The sequence below is a fragment of the Brienomyrus brachyistius genome, chromosome 2 (assembly GCF_023856365.1).
Source record: "Brienomyrus brachyistius isolate T26 chromosome 2, BBRACH_0.4, whole genome shotgun sequence".
In the NCBI taxonomy this organism is placed as follows: Eukaryota; Metazoa; Chordata; class Actinopteri; order Osteoglossiformes; family Mormyridae; genus Brienomyrus; species Brienomyrus brachyistius.
In genome coordinates, this window is record NC_064534.1 from 13606810 (window position 1) to 13618103 (window position 11294).

The 11294-nt window shown below is 42.1% G+C and overlaps 1 protein-coding gene across 1 annotated transcript in view; it reads left to right on the plus strand.

Moving 5' to 3' along the window:
• The window catches only part of tcf7l1b (transcription factor 7 like 1b), a 611697-nt gene that overhangs the window by 176917 nt on the left and 423486 nt on the right, over window positions 1–11294 (plus strand). The gene's annotated exons all lie outside the window — the stretch shown is intronic.

The window sequence follows — 11294 nt, forward strand, 5'->3', positions numbered from 1 at the left end:
TTTATTTCTTAGTCTTCTCTTGTTCCATTTGTCATTATTATATAGCCTATTATATAAGGCCTGTCCTTGCACTCCTAAAAGCAGCTATTAAAATTATGCCCCCTGTTGATTTGCCCATTTTTATCCCAGCTCTTCTCAGAAGGAAATTAATGCATCATGGGACGCAAACGATCACTCGGGAATGTGTAACACTACAAATGCTATGGAAACAAGTTTACCGGGGTCACACAAAAACAACACAAGATTTGTTTAGCGTTGGACAGATCCAAGGGTGATTCGCATGCACAGTTTTGCTTAGTGCCGCATCACCCCGACTGTGCCGCTCATGCAACAAGTCGCTAAAATCTCGTGGTCATTGTTCTGTGGTGATGCAGGTACCTCATGTACTCAGATCACTATGAGTTCGTCCTCACGCTTATGTACAGGGACCCATGTTGTAACTAAAGCACCTGCAAAATGTACGCAGGCAATTACACTTTTGATTAATGGCCACGTGGTTTTACTTTACAGCATGCTAGCACATTGAAAACAAGTGGAAACTGGTTTTCTATACATATACTGGGTGCCAACAATCTTGCCACTTCAATTCCCTCCCCGACAAACCGCACACCTTCCATTGAAATGCACACTGATAGCGTCACGTTACTATGAACAAAGATTTTATGGAGGCAAGGGTCTAAGTCAAAGGAATATAATACATATTATTGAGATATGCATGATTCATTCACCCTTCTCCCCTAGGGATGCCCTTTAGCACAGATGACGTTTAGATGTGATATCTTGCAAAGCTGTTAAGGGAATCAGATCAAACTCATTAAGACCCAGTTCCTTGATAAATGGGACTTTCTTCTGTATTAAGGGCTTCTGTGTCATCCTGCCAAAACCCAATATCAATGTCTGAAGCAGACTATAATTATACTGCTATCATTAAAGACTTTTTTTCCCCCTGTCCTTGAATGGACCCTACACAGCGTGGACATCCCCTTCTACTCTGTCAACATCAACCACAGAGGTGGTACATCCCTCATCTGATGGGTCTGCGTCGGGTCGTCGCTTTGTCTCCGTGTTATGGTTTTCGGTTTAGTGTCACAGGCAGGGAGAATGTCTTCTTCCTAGTGTTGCCAGTCATAACCCGGTCTGCCAGAACTTCCTTGTCATAAAGGTACTTACCCCACAAAAAACAAAGAAGAATCAGGAGAGGTAACCATGGGATCTCATATAAACAGAACAACAAGCAAAGGGTTTGATAGATACAAGCTTTTTACGGAATGGGATAGAATAGTGATTGATGCCTCCTAAGCATCATAAACAAGGTCCTCTGAGGTGATCCTCACAACATTATATCCTGGAACACTATGCAACAGTTGTAATGGGAATGTAATCACCTATTGCCCCATTGCATGGACTTGGCCCAACAAGTAGAAGCACAAAGTAATGATACTCTCCGCAAGAACTGATCAGGGTGCAGCTCTTATTAGAAAAATGGGTCAATAATGAAATGAGCTTGAATCTTGGGAGTTTTGTCTTATCCGCAGCCCCTGATACTCGTAACTCTGCCTCATTGCTAATGAACCGTCACAGCCTCACAGCAGATTACACGGTCGTCTTGTTATACAAACTGCTGGAAATCTGCCCCCGGAACAGCAGGGTATCCGTAGCAACAGAGGAAGGAGTGGAGATCAATGTATGTAATTAACTCTTTCCGTACCCATTCACATGTGCCGCCCAGCGTCCTGCCCTTGGTTAGGGGTGTCCCCTTTAAAACAATGCACTGCGTTGTTTTATTGTACTTAATGCATTGCCTTTGTAGATCAATGGTGTTACCGGGGTCAACAGAAGCTCTTTTTCACTCAAGCCGCTATCCCATATGGACCATCTTCGTAGATCGCTCTCGGCTGTTTGATATTCAGCAGGTATTATTTTTTATTTCTGTTTCTTTGATCGCAAGATGGACTTTTTCAGCCCTTAGGAATTTTAGGCCACCGTCGGACCAATCAACCAAAAAGGACCTTTGATCGGTGGTCCACATTTTCATGTTCTGGGCAAGTAGCATGGTCAACGTCAATGTCAGTTATGGATATGTGGATTCAGTGGGTGTTCAGATGTATCACAAAAAAATGCAAATTGTTTCATGCAACATAAACAAAGCAAGTTCAGATTGTCTTAAATTTTCTGCAAACATTTGAGCTAAAAAACAAAAAAAAATGGCTCTGTGACATGTTTACTGAGCTGTCATGCAGTAAAAAGACAATAAAGCATGAAAGTAATGGAGTATGACTTTGGAATAAGGAATTGACTTTGCAGTTGTTCTCACAGCATAATATATTTACATTTACATTTATTTATTTGGCAGATGCTTTTGTCCAAAGCGACGTACGAGTGAAGGCAGATAATACATCATACAGCGTTCAGCTGCCAAGCAGTGAGTTTTAGTACAAGTGCTGCTAGGCTAAGTTTTCACTGACTGACCCAAAGGAAGTTCAAGGTAGCTGTGGGGAAAAGAGCTTCACAGACATTGCTTAAAATCCTATGCTTGATATAAATTGGTCATTAAGTGGGCTGACTCAATCATCACACAAATATCATGCACTTTATAAGGAACCACAACTAAGCACGTCCTGTGGTACCAGACAAACCAGACCACAATGGAGTTTCCTCTAGATATAATTATTTTTTTTCAACAAATAGCTTAATAATTCCACCAAATTTATAAGCCAAGGAGAAGGCTTCTGAAGTGTGTTTTCTGGCAGTTTATGGTTTCTCGCACATGTTTAATGGGGAAGTTCGGTATCTCAGGTTCACTGCACAATGCAGCTCAGTTTCACACAGCTGTCAGTGCAAGTTGCATCCTGCCAATGGTGAGCACTGTGACAATCCTAACATCAGCAGGCGACTCTCCTGTATCATGCCTTGTGATTGGCTGAGTGTGGGGGGGGGGGGGGGGGGAGTATGGAAAAACACACAGCTTGAATTACATGTGAAGCAGAATTAAAAGGTCTATTTCTTACCCTAAGTTTAAGGCAAACTGCTGCGATATCTTTTATATCTTAGCAGTTTTTGACCAGTGAAGGTTACAACAGACCAGTTGAATGACTCTTGTTGACTTTATCGCAATCCAAGTCAGTTTCCTTGCTGAAGACACAGCACTGCAAGAGTTTTCTTAACACTTTCTATACTTATATCTCCCAGGTATACTTGACTCAGCAGAGAATTCCTAAGATACATGTGACTATTTTCAGACTCAGCTGGCTACTGACAGAAAGGTCCTCGGAACCGTTTTTCTCGTCTTAAAACACTGTGGCAAAAGACTTTCTTCAGATGATACGCTGAATAGGAATACGGTGCTCCTGAAATAGTGAGCCGAAGTAATAGCCACTGTGACTCACCTTAACTAATAGCCACATGGCATCTTGCACATCATTAACATTCACTATTGTTCCATTCAATATTTGCTTTGAGAAGTACTGGGCACATGGACACTCAAGAACTACATGTGATTCTTTTCAGTTCAACTTCACATGTCTTTTTTCTTAAGCTCAAAATTATTAGTAATAATAAGTTTTTGGTGCCAGGATAATATGCATGTTCTAAAACAGCATGGCGAACAAGGTGACAATGTGCTTGCTGAAGCAAAGGGATAATTATATTATTATACCCTGAATGAAGCACACTGCTAGTGCAGTGATACACTGTTTGGACATTTTGAGATGCAGAATCTAAACTTGCCCCTAAACCTCTATCATCATTTTCAGGAGGGCAAAGAGTTTGCGTAATGTTGGTATGAGATGCTACGTTTTTCTTCCCCTTATGGAAGAGTAACTGAATCCCAGGCAACGCTGTGATGCTTCACTAATTTCCCTTAGAGCTAAACGTGCTTTTTCGTCATCTGGATGTTACTGGCTACATGTCATGTGACACTTTTCTTTACACTGCACAGAAAGCAGATTATCCTCATGTTGTGATCACACCAACGCCAAGCCCCTGGGATAGACTCACCTAGTGTAGGCTTATGAGGTAATGATTTGTTGCAACAGTTGGGGCATCAGAGGGCTTCAGCATATTTTACAATGGCCCGATCATCCTCATGTCTTCTCCCTGACCTGATGAGTCAGGGCTGGAGACGGCCATCATCGGTCCCTTTCTCTCTCTCACTCAATGATACTGAGACCTGACCTTCTTCTCTGGTAAACTGTGGTCCATGCACCACTCCCTAGATGCCCGTCACTGTGTACTGGGGGGTGGGGCAGGCGTCCCGGGGTCACCCCAGCCCCACAGCAGTCATATTGTGAAGACGACATCACTGGGCATGCATAGATGGAGAGTTCGCAAGTGCAGGACACCATGACTGTTTACATGGCAACAAAAACAACAGTACTGTAAAAGGTTTGACTAAGGAAAAAGATTATTGAAACTGACTTATATCACTAAATAAAAATACCATGAACTACTTGCAGAATAAAGGGATCTTCCTGTTATAATCTACTGGATGGGTTGTTAGTCTCATTCCTGCCTTCCTGTGTGTGTGTGCGGGGGGGGCATGCAATTTTTCAATTTAAGAGGGTTTTATTGTCATACCATCTGCACGGTGACACAAAATAATGGCCCCTCCAGGGCCAGAGTGCAATATACGGACAGGAAGTGACAAGGGGTGGCTTTTTACTGTACCTAAAGTGTAAAACACACGGTGTGAAACGGGGGGGGGGGGGGGGGGATACTCACAGTGTTTCCCCATGGGGTTCCTCAGGGTCTCTCCACCATTTCAGTTACTCCTCATACTTTCCTCATATGGTTTAGCTGCACTTGTGTTCCTATACTGCCTTTAGTGTGTCCTATGTGATAGACTGCATACTGTCCAAAGTGTACAGAGTCCTGTCATTTCCAGGGCAAACTCCTACGGACATACAGCAAACGGACATAAAACCATCAGGTCGCTGTGTGCAGTCTTGGTCTAGTTTTTGATTTATTAGCCGTACCAACTTAATACAAGAGACTAAATCCTGCTGGGATCTGATATATTCTTGATCTGTTCTTGTCTGAGGCTTCTAAAACTACGTGGAAGTAAAAAGCAAATATTAACCAAAGAATCAAATTCAAATTTTATCCCTGATAAATGACCACTGAAACTGGTTTTGAGATTCCAGAGTACCATTTAAGCAAAGCATAATTCTTCGTATGTTCATTTATACTCATCTAAAGTTACTAGGCACACTGTCTACGCACCAGTTGTCTCCCACCTGATCCCCATTTATTCACAAGTCCCCCTAGTGGACATGTTAATACTTACATCTTCTTTGAAGGATTCATACCAAAATCCTTCGCAATAAGAAATGTGAATATTGTATAAAGCGATTGAATTTGAAATGCAAAATTATTGCCACTGCACATGCGTAAAAAGCAGAATCCTAGATCTAATAATTTTGAGAATACATGATGCTCACATTACCAGCAAACTCAGCACGGCTTCTTACAACATTTTGCGTATTGTTTTCGTGAATCTACAAACAACTGTGTAGCAGGCAGATTTCCCCACGTATGGCAGGAAATTTCAATTCAATTAATTTTACACAGAAAGAAAGAAAGAAAAGAAAGAAAAGAAAGATGACAATGGAGGAGAGGAACCAAAAAGACCTCTGAATATCCAAGGTCAACCGGCTGCCCAACTCCCACCCCGGACATGTCAATATCATCGAAAAAGAGAGACTGGGCCTGCTTGCTATAAAAGCAAGGTATATGAAACACTACTAATATATCTAGAATTACATTAATAGTTTTATTTGTTTTTCAGAACTGCAGAGTAATATTAAAATAGTGAATGTTAACAATAACCACAAGCGTTTAACCAGGAAAGGACCCAAAGCAAAAAGACCCAATTAGGTAAAAACCAAGTCAAATACTGTCTACATGAGAGTGACCTATGCAAAGGGTGGGGTTCTGCTGGGTCAGGTGACTGAAGACTTGCCCCGACTTTGAACCCTGACCACTTCCCTCACCCTGTGAGTGCGCTCTGCGTAACGTGCTCTTTCACACAATCTTATCTTCCCCTGGATAATGTTTGGAGAATAAACTCTATGAATCCATTTGACATTTGCAGAGGTGTGTGTCGTCCTCATCAGTGGCATCCGGAAACAGTGACATCAGATAAGAGCCTCCCCACTCACCAATACACAAGAGATTCAAATCATCTCAAAGGCACACCTCTGAAAGCTCACCAGATGTGAGATACCTTTCCAAAACAGCACATATCAATATTGTTATTTGTAATTAAAACGATTAGTTTCTGATGAAATGCTTTGTATGCCATTTGCACAAATAGAGAAACATTGGAATTAATCTGTTCACATGCTCCATTTGCCCTCCTTCAGACATACACAAATATAATTAATATAATAATATATATTAATTATACATTCCAATTATACACACACACACACACACACACACACACACACAGTTCAGAGTAAACCCACACGTGTTCAGTTCATTTACTCTGGAGCATTTTGGGGATTAAGGACCTTACTCAAGGGTCCAAAAGAAATTCTGCAAAGACTCAAAGTGGCGACTTTCTGATCATAAACACAGAGGCTTAACTCACTGAGCCACATACCACCACTATTCAGTGGCACATTTAGCACAAATGACGCATTAACTTGTATTTCTGTAGCTTAGGAATTAATAGAACTCACATTCACAATGATGATTTTGTCACGGTGATGTCATAGGTTGATATACTCTGATTTGTCCGCCCTCATTTACAAATGGCACCTGGGGTACGAGACGTCCATGGATCCCAACATGGGCCCCGAGCCTCGTCAGCGTCAGACTTTGACGCAGGACAAGCCGGCAGCGTTGCTACTGAGATGCAGCTACTGCGAGCGTTGCAGGTAACCCTGTGCTGCTGTGTTCAAATCACCACACAGGGACTGGCTGTCAAACAGGGCCCCAGTGAAATTGCTTCATTCAGAATAGGGCCCCGGGGCTCCTCCATTCAAAGGGCAAGGAGTGACATCGCCAAGGCAATCATAGCCGGAGTAAACCTTTTAGAAAGCACTCCAAACTCAGGAGGAAAAAAACAAGTCTATTCTAAAACAATAATGCAAGGTATATATGGAATGTTTTTCTTCAGCTTAATTAATGGCCTTAAATATCTTTACCAGGACTTCACAGAAATCATTCTCTCTGGTTTGTTTGTTTGGTCAAATAAGGCCATTGGGCACACGGACACATCACAAGTGAAGATGAAGCTCCCTGTAGCCGCAAACGAGGGGCACCGTAAGGGGGAGGGGTGATTTAGGATGATTCCCTGAGTGCCGGGGGGCCTAAAATATGGAAGATGATTCGATTGGTCTGGTTTGGGGACCTTCTAAATGTCAGGAGATACTTCTCTTTGATAATAATATAAATCGAAACCAACAACCAACAATCAAAACGAATAAAAGTTTAAAATGTAGCCACCATGAACAACAGTAAATATTAAGGATTTGGAATTAATTTCTCAGCTGAAAATTAACTGCGATGCGTGTTTCCCACATATGTACAGTTATGTGCGTGTGGTAGGGGGACGGAGGCTAAACTAGAGTACTTCATGCCCCGAAAGAATTTTCCAGTAAACAGTGGCTACATAAAAGAAAAAAGCTATTAAATGGGTTCAGGCCTTCAATTGTTAAACAAAACAAGATGCTGTGGTGTTTCTTCTCACCCTCCTTAAACCCAGAACCATTGCTTTGGTTTTTGGAGTTGAACATTACTATGTACCTTAAAAAAAGTATTATGTTGATATTTTTCCTATACAGGCCCAGAATTCCAAATTCAGCCTGATAACAACTGCCTGATCTTTCAGCATTGTTCATTCTTTTCGCTTGTTTGCTTCGTTCATTTTCAGAAATGCTACGTCTGCATCATTTTTCGTTCTGTAACACACGCACACGTGCAGTTGTGGTTTCCACAGACTATGACTGCATTCATGCAATTTCCTTCTATTAACAATGGAAATACACTGATCAGCCAAAACATTAAAACCACTGGCAGGTGAAGTGAATAACATTGATTATCTTATTATAATGGCACCTGTCAAGGATGCCATTATATTTTAGGCAAGTTAACAGTTAGTTCTTGAAGTTGATGTGTTGGAAGCAGGACAAATGGGCAAACTGTGACAAGGGCTGAGATGTGATGGCTAGACAACTAGGTTAGATCATCCACAATGACAGACCTTGTGGGGAGTTCCTACCAAAATGGTCCATGGAAGGCCAATTGAGCACCTAAGGCTCATTGATGCTCATGGGGAGAGAAGGCTGGCCCGTCTAGGCTGATCCCACAGATGATCTACTGCAGCAAAAATTCCTAAAAAAAAAACGTAATGCTGGCTATGACAGATAGGTGTCAGAACACACAATGCATTGCAGCTTGGTGCGTATGGGGTTGTGTAGCCGCATACCATACAGAGTGCCCTGTCCACCTCCCAAAGCACCTACAATGGGCATATGAGCTTTAGAACTGGACCATGGAGCAATGGAAGAAGGTGGTCTGGTCTGATGAGTCACGTTTTCTGTTACATCACGTGGATGACCAGGTGCATACACCTCAGTTACCTGATGAAGAGATGGCACCAGGATGCAGTGTGGGAAGACGGTGTGATGCTCTGGGCGATGTTCTCCTAGGAAACGCCATTCATGTGGATCTTACATTGACATGTACCATCCAACATCCCTTTCCTGGCAACGATTTTGCCAGATAGCAAGACCTCTTTTAGCAGGGTAATGTGCACTGCCGGCACTACACAAACTGCCAAGGAATGGTTTGACGAACATGAGAAAGAGTTCGAGGTGTTTACTTGGCCTCCAAATACCCCAGATCTCAACCCATTTGAGCATCTGTGGAATGTGCTGGCCAAACAAGTCCAATCCATGGAGGCCCTACTTCACAATTACAGGACTTACAAGATCTGCTGCTAATGTCTTGGTGCCAGATACCACAGGACACCTTCAGAGGTCTTGTGGAGTCCATGCCTCTAAGTAACACAGCTTTTTTAGCAGCACAAGAGGTAGGTAAGGGGGGGGGGGCACACTGATTACAGCACATTGCCACGCCACCTAGTCCTGACCTAAGTGAACCTAATGAGGTATCATCTGATGAACCTAAGTGCAGTGGGTGATACCTCAGCCCCACACTAGTCCAATTGGACAAGTAAGAGTTTTTTTTCTGATGGCTGGAGTGCCAACCCCCAAATTTCCCTGTAAGTTGCAGGACCTCCTTGCAGGGCTGGATGGGGATTAACGTCACACCCAGGACGAAGCAATTGCAGGTTAAGGGCCTAGCTCAAGGGCCCAAGATCACTGCTGGCATTCACAGGATTCAAACTAGCAACCTTCCGATTGCTGGCTCAAATCTCTAGCCTCAGAGCCACCACTCTGCCCTAACACACACAAGGGGGACCTACACAATATTAAGTAGGTGGTTTTAATGTTATGGCTGATCAGTGTAAATAATGGGACAGGCTTTTGTCCTGTATGAGCTTACAGAAAATGATAGTCCTTCCAGTCGGCTACACTGCAGGGCCCTGCTCCAGCGATGTTAATTGGTTAATTATTCAATGCATAGCAATCAGTTGAAGGAAATCATTTGAGGCCAACAGGAAGGCCAGATACTGGAACAGAATCCCATGCTTATTAACAATAAAACTCAGCATTTGCTCTCATAATTATGGTTTTCCAGGAGACCAAAGAATGAAAATCACCAAGAAGAAGGGAAATTCACAATATTTTTCCTGTTGAACTCGCTCTGGACTAGGCAGAGAAGTATATAACCAATTATCAACCCAAGCAGAGACTAACAGGCTTGAATATAAGAACCTCATGCAAATGAAACGGATGATAATCCATATATTAATTCGTTTAGCTGTTCTAACTTGCCCATTGCTTGATACCTACTTTCCATTATATAGTTTTACTATAGATTTTAATCACCAAAAAGTAATCGCAGTATACCTCTTAAATGAGAAGAATGTGAGTGATGGAAAGGATAACTTTTACCTCAGGTTGGACGCCTTCGACAGATTGTGGGGTATTTTAATCATAATACAAACATGGAACACCTTTATTTGACGTAAGTCCGATATCATAAGATAAAATGATGATAAATGCTTACGCAGAACGAAGCTATACATCCATACTGGTTTCGGAACATACCATAACAAAGGCATACTCCAACACTATTTTTAGCTTTCCGCTTCATATTAATAAAGCAAAGGACTGCATCACACACTGGAAAGAACGTTTTTTTTGGGGGGAGACCAATGTCAATTATGCTCGAATCAAGTTTCATTACTCATTTTAAAGGCATATACTACAATTGTTCATATTTCCCTTTGAATTGGCCAGGCTTTTTCACACAAAAATGATTTTCAATGAAAAAAGAACATATTGCCAGTTCTTCAAAATGACAGCGAACATACATTCAAGACCGCGGCGTCCGACCCGGCAGGCGCTGGCAGCCACGACTCGCTGTAGTTGATGTAGCTTCGCATCTCTCTCCGCCATTAGGAAGTAATACGGAATAAAGTCAACAAAGGCAGCTTTCCATACACAACACCATGCAAGTCAATAATCGCGCAGTTTATCTCGAAGTTGAAGACAGTCAGCTCACTCTATCAACAAAGGTCTCGCTAATAAGTACGGTTCAGCTAAATGCCAACGAGATAATGCCAAAATCATTTGAATAATTCCACCTGATGTTTTTCAGAGACATTTAAGTGCGGTAGCTACTTACCGTGCTACATTTGACTATTAACACCGGCTTGTAAATGAAACACCTACTGTAACTTCTGACACCTAACACTCATAAAATTTAAGTGAGATTAGAGGGTGCACCATCACAGCACCTGCCAAAATAAATAGGTTGTGCAACTCATTATGCATATCAGATCGGAAAGTTTTAATGGCCATAAGGACTGTGGGTGATGTACCCCGTATTCCGACTTGCTGCGCTTACAATAGTATGAGACACTCTGCAGTGATCCGCCAGTGTTCAGTCCTATAGCCATAATTATTAGTAGATCTCTGCTCAACATTGCAAACAACCAACGGGGGTTTTTTTTTCGTTCCTTTCCCCAATAACGTGTCCATTTCAGCAGCAGCAAGCGCGAGGCGAATTGGAAAAAAAAACTTCATACTTGTAAATGGCTGCCGGTACCGATGCCACTAAACATTACACAGCTACAACGGAAGCAAGATGATAGTATTTCTTTACTTCTTTGTTTGTAATCATAAGAAAGATTAAAACGTAAAAGGATGTTCAAT